This window comes from Anabrus simplex, chromosome 11, assembly GCF_040414725.1.
Source record: "Anabrus simplex isolate iqAnaSimp1 chromosome 11, ASM4041472v1, whole genome shotgun sequence".
NCBI classification, from domain to species: Eukaryota; Metazoa; Arthropoda; class Insecta; order Orthoptera; family Tettigoniidae; genus Anabrus; species Anabrus simplex.
Genome location: NC_090275.1, coordinates 16,373,033 through 16,390,534, shown reverse-complemented (window position 1 = coordinate 16,390,534; position 17,502 = coordinate 16,373,033). Strand labels below are relative to the sequence as shown.

Sequence of the window (17,502 nt, the reverse complement as noted above, 5' to 3'; positions counted from 1 at the left end):
CACTGGATTGAGGCAGGCTTGAACCTGCCAAGTTGGTAATAGAAGGCCATCGCCTCAACCCTCTGAGCCACTCAAGCGAGCAGTGTACATTTTGAAGGGTATTTTACAGACGCCTGTATACTAAAGAAAATGAAACAAATCCATGTAATACATCATGTTTCTGGCCTGATGGCCGTGATCGTTAAAGTGTCAAGTCACTATAATCTGACACCATGTCACCAGGTTCGACTTCCGGTGGTCGAAAATAATTTTCCATCAGCATTTTGGTCAGCGGGGTAGGAGAGTTGGTGGTACACAATTTGCAATCACTAGATTGTATGTCAAAATCCTCGATTCAGTTCCAAACCTATTCGCAGCGTTCATGTGGAGTGAGCGCATATGACTCTGTTGATGATGATTCGTCAGTCGGATGGAGACGTTAAGCCTTGGTACCATTCGACAGAATTAGGCTATGTGCCAGCAAGGGGTTTCACCCTCTCCCTTCCTACTGTCGTATATCACGTCATTTATTACATGTCATTAACTACTCTGAGGTTAACATCAGGAAGGGCAACCGGGCGAAAAAACTCGACACAAGATTCATCTAACTTATAAAAAAAACTCCGTAGACACACACAACAGCACGCATCGCATTTCTCTTTCCGTGGACAATTCATGGGCCTTAACGTATTTTTGTGGATTCACTCGTTATTTCGATTAATGGGAACTGAAGGCGGAGTCAAAAGATGCCTTATCATCAGTACCCCTTGCTTGTCGCAAGAGGTTACAAAGAGGTTAACAACCAAAGAACCAGTACTCTAAACCCACTAGTCTATGCTTTCTCGTGGTGCGGCGAAAATGTAATAAGAGTGCTAAGTTTTTTCTGAGTCTTGGCCTTCCTTATGCTGATGGAGTTTAGAGAATACCGTCCACCGGTTGCCCCTAACCTATTAGAGCAGATGTTCTCACTGGAACTACAGAGCTCAGAATGTTTAAAGCAAACCTCGGAACTGTGTGAGTAACAGAGTCCTATCTCCAGTTGACGGGCGAGAACTTCTTGGAAACAACTTGGGAACGAAATGGAATTCCACTAAATCTAAATAAATACGTTTATTCTTTCTTTTTTAAGCTTATCCCAGACATTTGTGAGGTCGACGAGGGCCCTCCAGGCTCTTTTCGGATTTTGGCAGGTTGCCTTGTTGACGTCACGTCATATTTTGCTGTAAAATTTCACCGCAATTCGAACCTGTACGTCCGGAGTCTAAACCACAGCGCTAATGTTGCATGTCAGGACTACTGTTGCCTGTTTCTCTGAGAGGTGAACGCACTCAAGTACGCCATGTTTGAGGTGCTGTTGCGTGTTGTATCTCACCCACAACACACTACAAGTTCTTTCCGCCTGACCCTTGGCGATTAGTTCAAGTAGCTTGTCTTAAGCTTAAGGTTTCTGTTTGTTTGTGTGTACTCGAGAACTCACTGTGCGTTCTCGATAGCCCGCTTCATTCTTCCGGAGACTAGCTTTGTTGTTCCAATTGAAAGTCTTAGGACTGTGAACTTTGTTCATTGGGTGTGGTTCTGCTATCCGTACTGGTTATAAATTTGTGACTGACTGCAGGCGAACGATTGTGGCTTGCATGCTAAGTTCCAGGGAACGTGCAGTGGAAAACCACCCGAATGCTGTAACATAATTCGAATCTTGAGCAAAACACAGGGCCGTGACAAGGGGTGCAGAGAAGGCAAATATAGGAGCATTGTTGTTGTTGTTGTTGTTGTTGTTGTTACTAATTTTATGCTAATTTTGTGGGGTAAATGTGAAAGAATACGCACTAATTTTTCAACAAAGCAACACAAAGGTTACTTTACAAGATTACACCAATTTTAAACCATTATATTTGTGGGGTAAATAAGAAAGAAATTTCACAAATTTTGCACTAAAATGACACAAGGGTGATTCCACAAATGCACCCAAATTCTTGATGTGACTTTGGTGCATTTTTGAAGTAAATTTGGTTCAACCGTGATGTTGTCAATGAAGAAGGTTGAAAAAAAAAAGTTCTGGTGCACTTTTGGCGCGAACTTCGTGCAGAAATTGTCTGATGAATGTATTTCATTTTTTGTGCAACTGTGGCACAATATGTCACTTCTTTTGCAGTTGGTGTACAAATGGTGTAAATTAATGTCAAAAAAATATGTGGTGTGATTGTGGTGCATCTTTCATTGGTGTTAAATCGGTGCATTGATTGTCGCTTTTGCACCAAATCAGCACCACAAATACACCAGGTTTGCACCGGTTTTGCACCATTATTACACCAGTCTTTGGTACAAACTCCGCCTCAAGGTGCTGATAATCAGGTAAGTATTGGTTATAGAATAACCTGCAAGTTCGCAGTTCGGGCCTAAATTAAGTGGGGGGGGGGGGTGGCTTGAGTAACCAGGGTTTAGGGGGCCGCACCCGTCATTTGCCCAGGGGCCCGAGAATCCTATCACCGGGCCTGGCAAAAGACTGGACCAAAACTGAAACACCTGTAAAATTTAGCGACTAACTCTCATTGGTTTTCTCCGACAATGGGATGGGAAATGGGTAAGACCGACAAGGAAGTCCCCATGCCATTACTCATTACGTTACCAACAAGACTACATCTCTACTGGCTGGATTAAACAAGCAAACGCATGGGCTTTAATACGTAGTTTGACAAGACCTGCAGTTATCAGTTTGACTCCTTTTTAGTCTGTGTTCTATTTGTCTTGTTTATTTTCCGGTGTATCTTGAAACGAAGGACTCAATTATTCTTATAATATTGTAAGTCTTTGATGGTCTTGTTTTTTTAATTTTGTAACATATAGTCTTGTCAAAATGGGCACAGCCTGGTAGCCAAATAAAAAAAAATGTCGCCATTCACTTCATTAAGATACAGTTACAGTATTTGTTGGGAGGACTGCCGACGGTAGGGCTCGAACCCACCGACCATGCAAGCTTTATAGCTACGTGGTAGCTTGCTCTTTTTGTTTGTTTGTGTAAGTGCAGTCATTTGACCGGGTCAGCAATGGAATGAATGAAGGACCCCTTTAGTAGCGAGGATAGGAATTTTGCCGGCTGCCGAACCAGAGTGCCCGGAGGAAAACCTGTTCCGCCTCTACTTTGCCCAGCACAAATCTCGCATGGAGTGACCGGGATTTGAACCACGGAACTCCGCGTGAGCCACGGAGGCTTTCATTTTTTTTATTACCGGTAAGTAATTCCTTAAAAATAAAATTGTATTATAGTGTTCAGGTCTCTGATTTCCCCGAAGTGATGTCAAAAAGTTAACAGGAAACTCTGCTTCTTGAAGTACAGACAAATTACGGAAATTGCTGTTTATTTTATCTATCTAGAATGCAGGAGCTAGAGGGAGGCTGGTAATCTGGAAACAAAAGTGAGAAATATATTAAATGAACAAAGAACAATACAGACGGGTTGTTTGGCTGAATTGTCCTATTACTAGCAAAGTTTTGTTAATGTGTGTGCCTGTTCAAAAAAAGGTTAAAAAATAAAAATAGGTATCGCCCGGTCTTCTTCTTCTTCTTCTTCTTCTTTTGTTTTTGCCGACTATGGACCACGTTAATTCAGCTTCGTGTGTTTCTTTACTTTAAGCGGGCCTTACACGATCAATATTATTGACGCAATATTGGTAAAAAAGCTGTAGCCCTCACACGACTCAATAATATTGATCAATAAAGTGTCAGTTTCAATTGTGCAGTCAGGGAGGATGGATCTACCGGTTCTAATCGCGTCAGCTTTGGTCACCAAGAAGAGGAAAAGGAGGCAAAAAACGGTGTGGACAAAAAGCTGGTTAAATAGACGTACGAGTCATGGATATGGGGACTCAACAGTGAGCCAGATGACTACAGAATTTTTTTAAGAATGGATGAACAGCTGTTTCAACACCTAGTTGCATTGGTTTCACCATTTATAATAAAGCAGGATACGGTTACGAGGAAGGCCATTTCACCGGCGGATCGACTTGCAGTCACATTAAGATTTCTAGCAACAGGCAACAGCTTTGAAGATTTGAAATTTTCATGTTACATGGCTGCAACTACCATAAATGAAATAGTTGAAGAAACCTGTGATGCACGAAATAGAAACAACCTCTTCCGCGTCTACAGACTGACTGACGTTTCATTGCACCATATGGCAATATACCCCTCACACGTGGCAATAATATTGAAGCAGCCTCAATATAATGACGGGCGTTCAATAAAAATCGGACGGATTTTATTTTCTTGAATATTATTGTTTCAATATGCTCCTTACACGGTCAATATATTGATCAATATAGATCTTCTTCTTCTTTTCCTGCCGCTTTTTCCCACACCTGTGGGGTCGCGGGTGCGAACTGCGTCGAACATGTGGATATGGCCCTGTTTTACGGCCGGATGCCCTTCCTGACGCCAACCCTCTATGGAGGGATGTAAGCACTATTGCGTGTTTCTGTGGTGGTTGGTAGTGTAGTGTGTTGTCTGAATATGATGAGGAGAGTGTTGGGACGGACATATACACCCAGTCCCCGAGCCAGAAGAATTAATCAGAAGCGATTAAAATCCCCGACCCGGCCGGGAATCGAAGCCGGGACCCTCTGAACCGAAGGCCAGTACGCTGACCGTTCAGCCAACGAGTCGGACATTGATCAATATCGATATTGACTCAATAATATTGACCGTGTAAGGTAGCCTTTAGTCCTCGCCCTGTTCTCCTTCATCCTTTCACTCTGCAATCTCCTGCTTTCTTCTGCCCACGGCGCTCAACTACGGGATCTGACTTTCTTGGAACATCTTCATGGCCTTGATCCTCGACTTGTAAGCATCCCTGGTGCTGATTTCCGTTCCTTGTATTCCCATTTCTTCCAGGTCCTTCTTCACCTTCTTCGTCCGTTTATGATATTCGTCTGCTTCAAATAATTGAGTCAATATCTCACAAATTGTTAATAACGTGAAGTATTCATATAATCATTGATTTTGTTTGTGTTTTAAACTTCTGTCTGCATTGCGAAATGGACCTTCGGATCCCAAGAACGCATGTTCGAAGCCCACTAGAGGTAGTCTGATTTTTGAAGGGTTTAAAAAAGTCCTTTCGACTCTCCATGTCATGTCTGAATGTAAAAGATCTCTGGTGACACATTTTCGTGTTTACTTGAAGATACTCGGTTATACATCGCCCAATAGAGATCCGTTTCCCTGATATCTTGTAGAGTAAAAACGGAATGTAGAAAATGACATGCAGGCAGGTTAAATAATATCAAATCAAAATACTAGCACACGGTAGCATTATTATTATTATTATTATTATTATTATTATTATTATTATTATTATTATTATTATTATTATTATTATTATTCGCTAGGATGGAGCAAGTTGGCTGTAGTTAAGGTCGCATAGCTGAGAGCTTGCATTGCGTATATGGTGGGTTCGAATCCCAACGTAGGCAACCCTGAATATTGTTCCGTGGTTTCCTATTTTCACACCAGGATGTACCGTAATTAAGACCACGGCCGCTACCATCCTTGCGACCCCAAAAGGCTGCGATGTGTTAAACAAGAAGACAATCTTTTTTTTGTTTTTACGTCGCATTGACTACTCTTACGGCTTTTCGAGACGCCAAGGTGCCGGAATTTAGTCCTGCGAGAGTTAGTTTACGTGCCAGTAAATCTGCCGACACGAGGCTGACGAATTTGAGCACCTTCAAATACCACCGGACTGAGCCAGGATCGCCTGCCAAGTTGGGGTCAGAAGGCAAGCGCCTCAACCGTCTGAGCCATTCAGCCCTGATTAGCGGCTCAGTGGCTACATGGTTAGAGTGCTGACCTTTGGTCCAGAGGGTCCCGGGTTTGATTCCCGGCCAGGTCGTAGATTTTAACCTTCATTGCTTAATTGTAATGGTTCGGGGGCTGGGTGTTTGTGTTGTCCCCAACATCCCTGCAACTCACACACCATACATTAACACTATCCTCTACTACAATAACACGCAGTTACCTACACATGGCAGATGCCGCCCAGCCTTCTCGGAGGATCTCCCTTACAAGGGATGCATTCGGCTAGAAATAACCACACGAAATTATTGCCCTGGTTAGCAAAAAGAAAAGAAAAAAATATATATGAAAGGTAATAATCCTGCTTTCGAATCGCGCCATGTTCAGCTATATCATCTGACAGTGCAAGAATGAGTGCACCTGTCTGCATGATGAAGCACACATTCATGAACACTAGCATTCGCCATCTACACTTATTTATTTATGTAAGTTGTTTATGATATATCATCTCATAAATGAAGAATGTGGCGTTTTTCTTTGTTGTTGGTGAAACTCCTCCAACGAGGCAATTAAGACATAATTAACTGAAATTACGTCAGGAACTTTTGTAATTCGTAGAGCTCGTGGTAATATTCCATAGAGGTATATTCTTGGCTGGGAGATTCTAGTTACTTCTAAACCTCCACATTTCTCTTCGTAAGGAAATGACAGTGTTTCCAACTATTTAGTTTTGTATCCCTACAAATGTAAGTTTTCATTTCTGTATTTTTACGAGTTGCTTATTTTCTAGCGTGAACCCTGGGGCAGTGTAGTTCCGGTAATGAAGGCCCCTGGTCTTGGAGCCCTCTGGAAAACGAATTAAATGCTGGACCAGCCCAGTGACATACTTGACTGAATTTCCTAACGCTCTGTTCTCCCAAGACGACGGCCAGTTAATTGGACGGAAAGTGCAAGACAGTCGAACGTGTAATTCTAGAGTACAGTCCTGGAAGTGTATGGCCGAGATTCAAACTCCAGTCTTGTTGGTGAAAGGTAATCAGTGTCTGCTCCAATGGAGGACATGCAGTACATTTGGGTGTGGTCCGATTAACAATCCAGTTTTCGTTCGCAGAAGAATTACTGCGGAGTCTGTTGCACAATACATTCCTGAAACCAGAGATCTAGTTGTACCCTCTGAATCATACTCCTCACTTATATAACTTGAGGCTTTCTGTGATATTTACGTTCTTATGAAAACAAAGTGTGTCTGTTCATGATGTGTGTCTCTTTAAAGATTCCAATCGCAACAGCGCTTAAGTGGCCACGAAGGAAATCTTGTCGAGGTCATACTCGTAACAGATATCACACGCCAGAGTCTATTTAACTTTCTTCGAATAATTGCATGCCGCCGGGGGGGGGGGCTGTTCTTTAGGAGGCCCGCCCCCATTGCATAGGTGCCGAGTTTTCTAAATTCCCTTGGAACAACTGTTCTCAAGATAACTGAATATATTGAATGCACATGAGTAGGGGCATAATTTTTTCCCATTATTTCGCGATAGAGGTCTGACTGCGTCGCTTTAATTTCGCATTAATCGTTTCCTAAAATTATTCATAAAAGGCTCAATTTGTGAGATTTGTGAATTATTTATGTGAAAGATAAAGAGAAACAATATTGATAACCATTCACTATTCGTTATGCAATCTTGATTAGAACTACAGTATATAGCCTTAATCAAGATTACATAACAAATTACTCCTTCACCCTACATGGCCATACTATTAAGGGATTCAGTAGCGGCGCTAAGAAGCACGGGGCCCTCTCCCCCCGCAATAATTGAAAATTGGGCCCCTCCTTTCCTGATAAGGAAAGTCACAAGTTTATTTCGTAGCAAAAGGTTATACAAAGACCAGCAACGGCGATAATAATCTCTCTCTCTCTCTCTCTCTCACTCACACACACACACACACACACACACACACACACATACGGAATGCATATTCCAATTCTAGTAACCAAAACACGCTGACCTCAATATTAAGAAATAATATCGTTCCTGGGACTAAATAATTTACTACTACTCTATTTACGACTCAACCGTCCATCGTGGGCCTACTGACTGCCGAGAGTTATAAACAGGCTCCAAACTTCAAGGAGGATGTCCTTGTTATCGCATCTTCGCTGACTGCTGGGTTCTCAGAACTAGCTAATTACCTCAAAAGCCTTGTTGATTGTTGCGAGTTGCCAGCAAGGGATGTTTATTATTTAAACAGGTTGGGAAATCCACATTCTTTCATAAATAACTACCCTACTCATAGTGACGAATGAAGCTCAACACTACGGCGGGCTAAGTTTGGAATAACCCTCTGTAATACAAATAATAGTGTGTTGTGTGCTGTAGCTTTATCAATAAGTAAAATCACTCTTCAGCTACTGAATTAAGAAACAGGCATAAGCCCCTTCCGCGGGTTCGCTCCCACTGAAGGGATATATAATATTAATACGAAGAAATACTTTTGTCGAAATGAGGAATCCTTATTCTGTCTCTGTTTCCCTTCATATTGGAATACAAATTTAATTTTCCATGAATTTAGCTGAATTTTCGCACTTATCGCAAAATTGAATTTCGTTTTAAACTGGCCTTGCCGCTTTAATTCGCGAAAACAAAATCACTAATTTCTTAATCAGAATGCTGTGATTCGTTGATATATCTCAAAATCGGTTCAAAATATTTCTTGTCGCGCTTATCGTTAATGCGGAAAAAAAATCATGACTCTAAGACATGGGACTTATAGTATTGAAATACTGTGGGTACCTTCAGTGCCTGAGTAGAAAAATAATAGGGGTTATACTGTAGTTACTATAAAGTCACTTAGCATCCTGTCGGAGGAGACTCCAGATGGACTCTCTCCATACTTCTTTTGTGACATCTATTACGCTTATTTATATATATACACATTTATTCAGAAGTGAAGGAACAATTCCACCACGAGGAGGCTGCTAAAAGCGGCAAAGCATACTATAGGCACTCTTTATAAATAATTAAATCCGTTCCAGCCACAGAGAGAAAGGGACACGGCTTTTCTGTATCATTCCCTGGCTGCTATCATCACCCCAATGCCATATTTCTTTAACCATACTTCTGGCAGTAGGTGGGGGGGGGGGCAGTAGGTTCGTAGAGTTTCTTCTTCTTTTCTTCGTTGACATCATGTAGTTGGTTTGGGCTGGATTCGAATCTGATCTCTGCTAGCCAACAGTTTCATATATAAAATAGCCACTGCTAAATTTAAAATGACTGAATTCCATTATTAGCAATGTCGAAATATCTTTCCTGAAGAGATAAACGAACGTTTGAATATACAGTATATACTGTGCGGCTAAATACACTACTTCTCTCGAATGGACAGATTTGGCCAAATATTATTTTGGCAACAGTTGAAAAGTTGAATGAAGCTCACTTCGTACTATACGTTCACAATTTTCTACTGTATTCCTCCATTCTGTTGTAGTAGCGTATAACCTAAATCTTGGAGTATCTGCTTATGGATATCTGTTAATTCGATGAGTCTTCGCACACATGCAGTATGTCTTCGGAATGTACACCGTGTTTTGTAGATGTTTTTCATACTGGTTTGAGATGAAGTTTGTAAGCTGCGTACGCGTGCCGATCTAAATGAATACATTCCGTCTGTATCAACCTGACAGCCCGGCGCCTTGACAATTTTTGAAAGAAGCGAATTACAGCAGCGGAATTCTTGAGGCGTTGCGACATCGACCCAGTTCCTAGCTGAAGGATCCACTGCGTAGGATTCGCTTCCGAACAGGACGTTCTGCAGGCAATCGGTCGCTCTCTCCGATCATTCGGAAATAAGACAGCGCTGACGGTATCCATAAGCCTTCCGGGTTGAACCCAACGCTGGTGGCTTGTCATATCTACGAAATTGAATGTACGCTGGGGATCTAGAAAATAAATAATTGCCAATACTAAAAAATCAACCTAATGGAGTCCGAATTTTAGGCCGTAAGAGGATAGACGAGTAACAAGCAAGCCTATACAGAACTGCCTGGACAACGGTTATGCTACGAATTTTGCATAAATTTTACGGGTACGGCCCGTCAGAACCCCTCGTTATATAACAGAAGAACCGACACTTCCTAAATACCGAATTAGTTTGCATTGTAACCTATTACAGCCTAAAAATCCGCCGTCTCATAACAACTCTAGCCTAATTATAACGATTCCAAACATCGAGGAATAAATCCATTTTTAATAAAGATGAATGAAGTATTTTGAATAATATATTTTATTGTTTGCCTGTATGTTAACCGCAAGATTTTATCTATGCCGGTCCGTACCCGCCCAAGTACAACACTGGGTACCCTTAGCTAGTTATGATATGGTATTTCACACGTGTAAACTTACCTTAATTTTCCATTTTAGCCTGTAAAGTTGATGTTTACCTCCGACATACAGCAGTACCGATCTCCGGTCAGTGAACTCATTAGCAGTTTGTTAAACGTTAGTAGAATTCATTATCTCACGGTCAACACGAAACATGCCTGGGACCACTTACGGAATCTTAACTCGTAGCCGATTGTAGGAAAGTTTTTAAACAGCGCGGAGTAGAGAAGGGAAATTCTGATGTACAGGTGGACATAGCACTCCTGAGTAAGCACTTTGTGCAAATCTATTGATTTCACAGCAAGGTTTCATAATAGCGCTGTTATTGGGATTTTGGAAAAAAGAATTCCATTTTCATAAGAACTGTCCACAGCGGTCACGATCTTCTACAGCCACCTAAGTGGCTCAGGTGGTTGAGGAGCCGGCATTCTGAGCCAAATTTGGCAAGTTCGATCCTGGCTCAGCCCGGTGATGTTTGAAGGTGCTCAGATATATCAACCCCCTGTCCCTAGATGCACGTAAATAAACTCCTGCGGAACAAAATTTTGGCGACTCGGCATCTCCGAAAACCGAAATGGGACGTAAAACCAATAACATTATTAATTATTATTATTATCGATCTTCTGCAGCTTTATTAAACGCTATGCCTTCCTTGGTATTCCTCATCAGCATAAGAATGTTCAGCGATATAGACGTCACGTATAATATAAAGTGATCACTTGATATAATGCGTTCTTTTCTCACAGAATAGCTTCAAGTATTCATCTAAACAAATAGCGACGACTTCCTTGTGGGTACATGCCATCTACGCCCCCCCCCTCTCCTGTAGTTCGCGCGAATACCATATTCTCCTATGTTTAAGAATAGCCATACCAAAGGCATTTTCAGTTCTTGACATGGGTCGGTTAAAATATTAGTCTATATTTCCTGAAATTGATTTCATTTCGTAAACCTTCCTGCGTAGACTGTAGGCTATATCAATTTTCTTGACAATCTCCTCTAACTTCGGCGCCGTTAGATATATATTTGCAAAAAAGAAAAGCTAATAACTTTACAGAATATAAAGTTTAAATTATTTTGTTCACAAATGCGTTTGCATATGATTTAGTGCTTATGGTTGAAAAATCAGGGACTCTACAGCATATTCTGAACTCTTGGCACGATATGTTACAAATAAATGGGCCCAAGATAAGCAGGACTAGACCGGACTCCACTACAGTTTCTTCATGAGTGATCTTGATGGTCAGGTTGGATTAAAACTTCCGAATGAGGAGGTAGCAAAAAATCAATACTTTCAAATATCTTGGATCAGTGATACGGGATAATGCAGACATCGACAGAGATATTACCGATCGAGTCGATAGTGGCTGGATGAAGTGGCGGGCGCCTATCAGAGTTCTATATGACAGGAAGGCCCTTCTTCACATGAAGAGCAAAATCTACAAAAGGATAGTCCGTCCAGCCATTCTATATGGTTCGGAGTGCTGGGTTAGGTTGCTAAGTAACAATACCTTACATCACAGCTTGCACGGTTGCTAGGTAACATTACTTTACATCACTGCCTGCTCGGTTGCTAGGTAACATTATTTTACATCACTGCCTGTTCGGTTGCTAGGTAACAATACTTTACATCACTGCCTGCTCGGTTGCTATAGTTATACTTCTGTCACACATTTTGTCGCGTTACGTTACATAAATTTTCGGAAGACATATTTATGTTAAAACTTAATGTGGCTGAGATCCGATGGGTCCGTGGAGTAACCAGACTAGGCACCACTCGCCAATCTGGGAGCAACAATAAAATCCTTGATAAACTGAAGGGAAAATCGACTGAGGTAGTTCAGTCACGTTCAGCGCAGTACCAATAGAGTACGAGACGAAGTTATTGGAGGAGATTTACCAGAAAAACCGACCCCATTTCAGTGGGATAAGGCATGGAAAAAGTCAGTCGTTATAAGTCCATTACATTATCTATTTCTTTTAACATCTCAGTCACAAAAACAATTCACTGAACAGACATCAACTCTCACATAACACTACGATGTCTGTGCTCCAGTCGCAGTAAGCCCAGGCTGTTATCATTAATTCATTTATTCAGCCACACGCAGATTTGAATCCAAGACATGCACTGTCTCTAATTCAGTCATGGTACACTCTAATTTGCCACAGCCGTGGCTAGTTTGATGGGCAATCCGCGCAACACAGTGAACAGAGCTTCACTCTTATGAAGAGGCTAAAGAATCGTTACCGAAGAAACCTCACTGACAACAAATAAAGGAGTAATCGAAGAATTTGTATTTCCTTGAATATAAAACTAAGTATTCAAAAAATTGTGGACTCCAAACAATTTATAGTAGTAAACTCGCGCGGTACAGACAAGAGAAAAGTTACTTACGTGTTTCTATTTATTTTTTTATTTTTCAAGGACTATTCATTAGTGTATATTCACCTGCGTTTTCTATGAAGTGACTAAAAATGTAAAATATTGTTTATTTGCGACTACGGAAGGATATTTATTTAGTATTACTGTCATTTTGTAATAAGAGGTATACAACAAATTGTCAAATCTTTTCTTGTTTTATTCTTTAGAGAGAAATCACCACAGTAGTAGGATTGACTCCCTATCACGTGAAATACAAATGGTGATGGAGAATTTTAAGTGAAACCTTAATCATGTTTAAGGCGATGTCATTTGCACACGTTAAAGAAAATTCAAGGATTTCGTATGTTTCCAGGTCAACAGTGGCACAGCACCCCTACTGCAGAACAGTAGTCTTATAACATCAAGCGGGGGGTGGGGGGAAGGGGGCGCTTGCCCCCCTGGAATTCTAAAAAGGTTCAATTGTTTAATATCCTACCAGACTATTTCATAAACTGAACGTACTGACAGTCATCTAGCATCTGTTATAACCGGAAATTTCTGTAAACAATTTAATGTTTAATGTTGTTGACGTTATATTGGTTTTTATATTCAAGAAAATCGTTAATGTTCCTGCGGGCGCCCATGTATAATAGTATTTTTTCAGTGGAACATGATAGTGATCCGAGAGGTACAGTAGAGGGGGTTCGTAGATGAACCTCTTCTACTGGTTGACTTCAGATGCCTGAGTTGATCCCTTTCAAAACTAATTGTTGGATCTAATACCACAGCTGGTTTACTGCGACAATATTAACTCGTCTAAAAGATCCTTTAGAGGATTCACAGTGTACTTCATGTGTTTCCCATCGTAACGATCTAAAAGACGAGGCTAGAAAACACAAGTTATCCCCTTTCCCAACCTCCCTTTCCAGAATAGTGTGAAAATTATCTGTTATTTATACGCATTCATAATTATTTAGGATGTATTTATGCGAGAAGGATGTTAATTATCACATATGCTCCGTAATCTCATTTTGTGAAATCTATTTTATTGTGAACGAACCTGTTGTTTTTAATTGTACCTACAATGTGGAAAATGTAAGCATTCTAAGGTTTAGTGTTCTGTTTATACTCTTCAGGTCATCAGCCCGAAGGTTGGTTGTATCTTCAAATAGCACCACCGGTGGTTATGTGATTAAAGAAATACCGCTCCAAAACTCCAGTGGCGGCTCCAAAATGAGACACACTAGACAAGATGAGGAGCGAGGTAGTTTGTCATTGATTTTCTCACCGGGCCAGAAAGTGTTATTACGGCAGGGAGTAATATCCTTAATAACATCGACGCGTTAGTCGTGCTCCGAGGGTCATTACTAACCCGAGGATACTTCTTGAAAACATGTATGTTCCTCTAACTGTTGAGTATTATAAGGGTAAAGTTAAAATCCGTCGTAGGTAAAGATTTGTTGCTTGGGTCATCGGTAGGGTCCGAATTTTTAGGCAGTAATCCAGTAGGTGAAAATGCAAATTTATTAAAGCGGGTAACAAGTATAGTCTACCCTACACAACAGTTATGCTATGGGACTTTCATAAACATAAGGGGTAAGGCCACCAGAAGCCCTAGAATTTGTTACTCCTGCAACATAACTGAAAAAAGAGCTACACGACATTTCTAATAACAAAATTAGTTTGCATTCTAACATATTACTGCCTAAACAATCGGGTCCTAATCACCAGTCCATAAACTGCTTTGATGTAGCGCTCCATGTCACCCTGCTCGAATCTGTTTGTCATATTCATGAATACTTTGAAATTTCTCTCAGTATGCTTATATATTATTATTTGGGATATTACAGGTTAGGAACACGTAGCTGTTAACTTGCATTCGGAAGATAGTGAGTTCCAAATCCACTGACCGCAGCCCGGAAGATGGTTCTCCATGTTTTTCCATTTTTACACCTAGTCCGTACCTTATTTAAGGCGACGGTCGCTTCCTTCCCACTCCTAGCCCTTTCCTATCCCATCGTCGCCATAACACCTATCGGTGTCGGTGTGACTTCAAGCATATTGAAGAAAAAACACGGGATGATACGCGATCTCATTTTATTAGAAGAATAAATATATAATTTTAGTTAGTGAGCTGAAATTCTTACTTTATTCTTCAATATTATTACGTATAAGATATCTCGAATTCTTCCACTGCTTCGCCCGCGGTAGAATGACCTGTGACCTTGACCGTGTTTGTGGTGACTCGCTTACTGGGCGTAGGCCTACAGAGGTTGGTCCGAATTGAGTTTATCAAGCCCATCGAGTTGTGGGATAACATTTTATTCCAAGTTACAGTAAACCGCTCCCAATATTAATCTCACTTCATTTCATACTCAGGTGCCATTAGAGTCGTGGGTCTCGAGTCCTTGACTTCTGTCATATAAAACGACAAGGTCATTTTTTACGGTATTTCAACACCACTCATGACCTACTGTTCGTAATTCTGATCCCGGCAGAAGTACGGCCCCAACAGTTAAACTTTAATGTCAACAGTCTAATTTATAAGTATATGACAGCCTTTCTATTGTACACGAAAAACACATTATATCAGAAAGCTTACGCGGAATTCTTAATGGATTTTGGTTTGAATTATGTTATTTTATTTTTATACTTATTTCGAAGTTAAGGTAGGGAAATTTCCCCCCTAAATTACAAGTAAGGTAAAATATGCAGCTGTCGCAAGTGACGTGGAATGAACCGTGGGGAAACTCAGTATGACCTCCGTGGAGGGGAAGGATAAGGTCTTCCGAGCTTCCGGATATTGCAGCTGCGCAACCGAAAATGTAGATTATTACAGCAACTCCACCCACAGTCTAACGGTACAACAAAATATAGACACCTGAACAATAAAAATTGGAATATCGCATGTTAATTTCCTTGTCTAACGGTACAATTAATTCTAAGATGTGTTTTACGAGGTAAACGATAAAAAAAACTAGTATTGTTTAATATTCAAGTTACCTCAGCAGGTACAGAAGTAGAGGGTGATAGAATTGTTCAAGTCCGTGATCTAAACTGTACTTAACTTTGTTCTCCTTATTTCTCGGAAACAAACATATATTTTGTTTGTTTTGATTATTACCTCGACAGCCTTGAGTGCTAGACACAGTTCATTTTATAAGGCGTAAAGTAGTAAGAACTAGTCCTGCACTTTGCTTGAATAGTCGACATGGAGGCCTTCTGTTCAGAGAACCAGGAGTTCGATTCCCGGCCGGGACAGAATTTTAGCCGCGTCTGAAGAGATCGCTGGGTGTTTGTACATGGGGGTGTGCTTTAAGACAAACAGGTATAGACCAACTACAACAGAAACATCACGCAGCAGTTTATACGGTACAATACCTCCACATAGGGTTGGTGGCAGGAAGGGCATCCGACAGTAAAACTGGATTTAGGACCGACCTCAAGTAATTATAAGAACAAGAATAAAATAAGTTAAATAGCTACGAAGCCTTATTGACTTTGTTTCCTGAAGGTTTGAAGAATCAGCATCTACTTCTGTACCTGCTGAGCTAACTAATATTACACAATGCCTCAGTTTTTATTGTTTACCTTATAAATGACATCAGAGAAAAGGGTTGTTTTTCACTCTTCATACGACGTACAAACAATTATTGTAGTCTTCTAGTACCCCATTAAAATGTCTTTCTTAATAACTATAGTGCTCCGATTAGGAATAAATTATCTTTAAATGTTGACTAAGAAATTTCGCATTTTAACGCAATTTACTTTGCACAAAGATTTTTATTCTTTTGGTAATGCTTGTTTTATATCCCGCTCGGTGATTTAAATTATCAACGCCCAGGTCTGAAGGTCCCGGGTTCGATTCCTGGTCGGGTCGAAATTTTAATCGCACCTCGGTTAACTTTTCTGACAACGTATTTGTAGCTTTTCACATAATCCTCCTCCTTCATACGCACAATACACCCCTGCTACTGAATAGCAGAGAAACCAGTAACACATCGCTGTACTCAGGGTTGAGGTCTCGAAGGGGATCTGACTATAAAACAGGTCCACACGTGGAACGGTTGTTCGTGTCACAATACACAGTTAGGTGATCTAGTCCATTCATTATTGTCACCAAGGAAATATTAATACAATCTGATACTTGGAATAAGAGAATTTCGTCTAAACATGAGTCGATCTAAGTTGGATCGTAATCAATTATAAACAGATTTTCTCATTTACAAGTTTGTGTCCTTTCATTGTTTAAAAAACTTAATCTACGCATGATTACATATTCTTATCTAGTTTTATGGAAATAGAGCGGTTTGACATCGTAAATAACTCGAAAATACCGCGGCAGACGGGTAGTTTCCGTTTTGTACTTATTTCCGGGATTCTGCGATGTCAACAATGAGATCAAACATAGTAAGTTAACCTTACCAACTAAACATTTTGTTTAAACCTCTTGTTCTATATATTATTTCACGCCTGGTTGGTTTAAAATTAAGATTTAGTTAATGAAATGTGACTTACCGTAAGAGAGACAAGCACACACGTTAGCAGATGTAGTCTTGTTTGCCGTAGTGAGAGTCGCTTCGTTGTGCAGAGACTCTAGCGCTCAGGGAAACAACACACGCGCGCGGCGCGTGGAGTAGGCTGAGAACTGTGGCGCGCAGCTTCAAGCAGCAAGCACAGCGTGACGTTCCCATGACGTCATGGTCCAACCACTTTATAACACTCTCCAACCAGTTTCAGTTTCTTCTTATGTTTTTCCTTCAAGACGAACGAGTGTTTGGACGTCACGCACTCTCTATGCTATCAGCCGCATCATTCACATGTGTGAACTGACGTACTGTATTGGCGAGAGGCCACGGGAGGAAAGGAATGTGTTCGGTGAAACATAGATATGCATACTTAAACGATTTATTGCTCATAATTTTCCCTCGAGTTGTTCTTCCTCCTCCTCTTTTCCTGGTAGTTCTTCCGGCTTACCGTTCGCCGCCCACCTTT

General features: G+C 40.8%; 1 protein-coding gene across 1 annotated transcript in view; it reads right to left on the bottom strand.

Moving 5' to 3' along the window:
* LOC136883235 (uncharacterized) overlaps positions 1-17,262 on the bottom strand; it is a 52,608-nt gene extending 35,346 nt beyond the window's left edge. Inside the window, exon 1 of the mRNA XM_067155438.2 lies at positions 17,026-17,262. The gene's annotated coding sequence lies outside the window, so the exon portion shown is untranslated. The remainder of the gene's footprint in view (positions 1-17,025) is intronic.
* Positions 17,263-17,502: the final 240 nt, after the last annotated feature.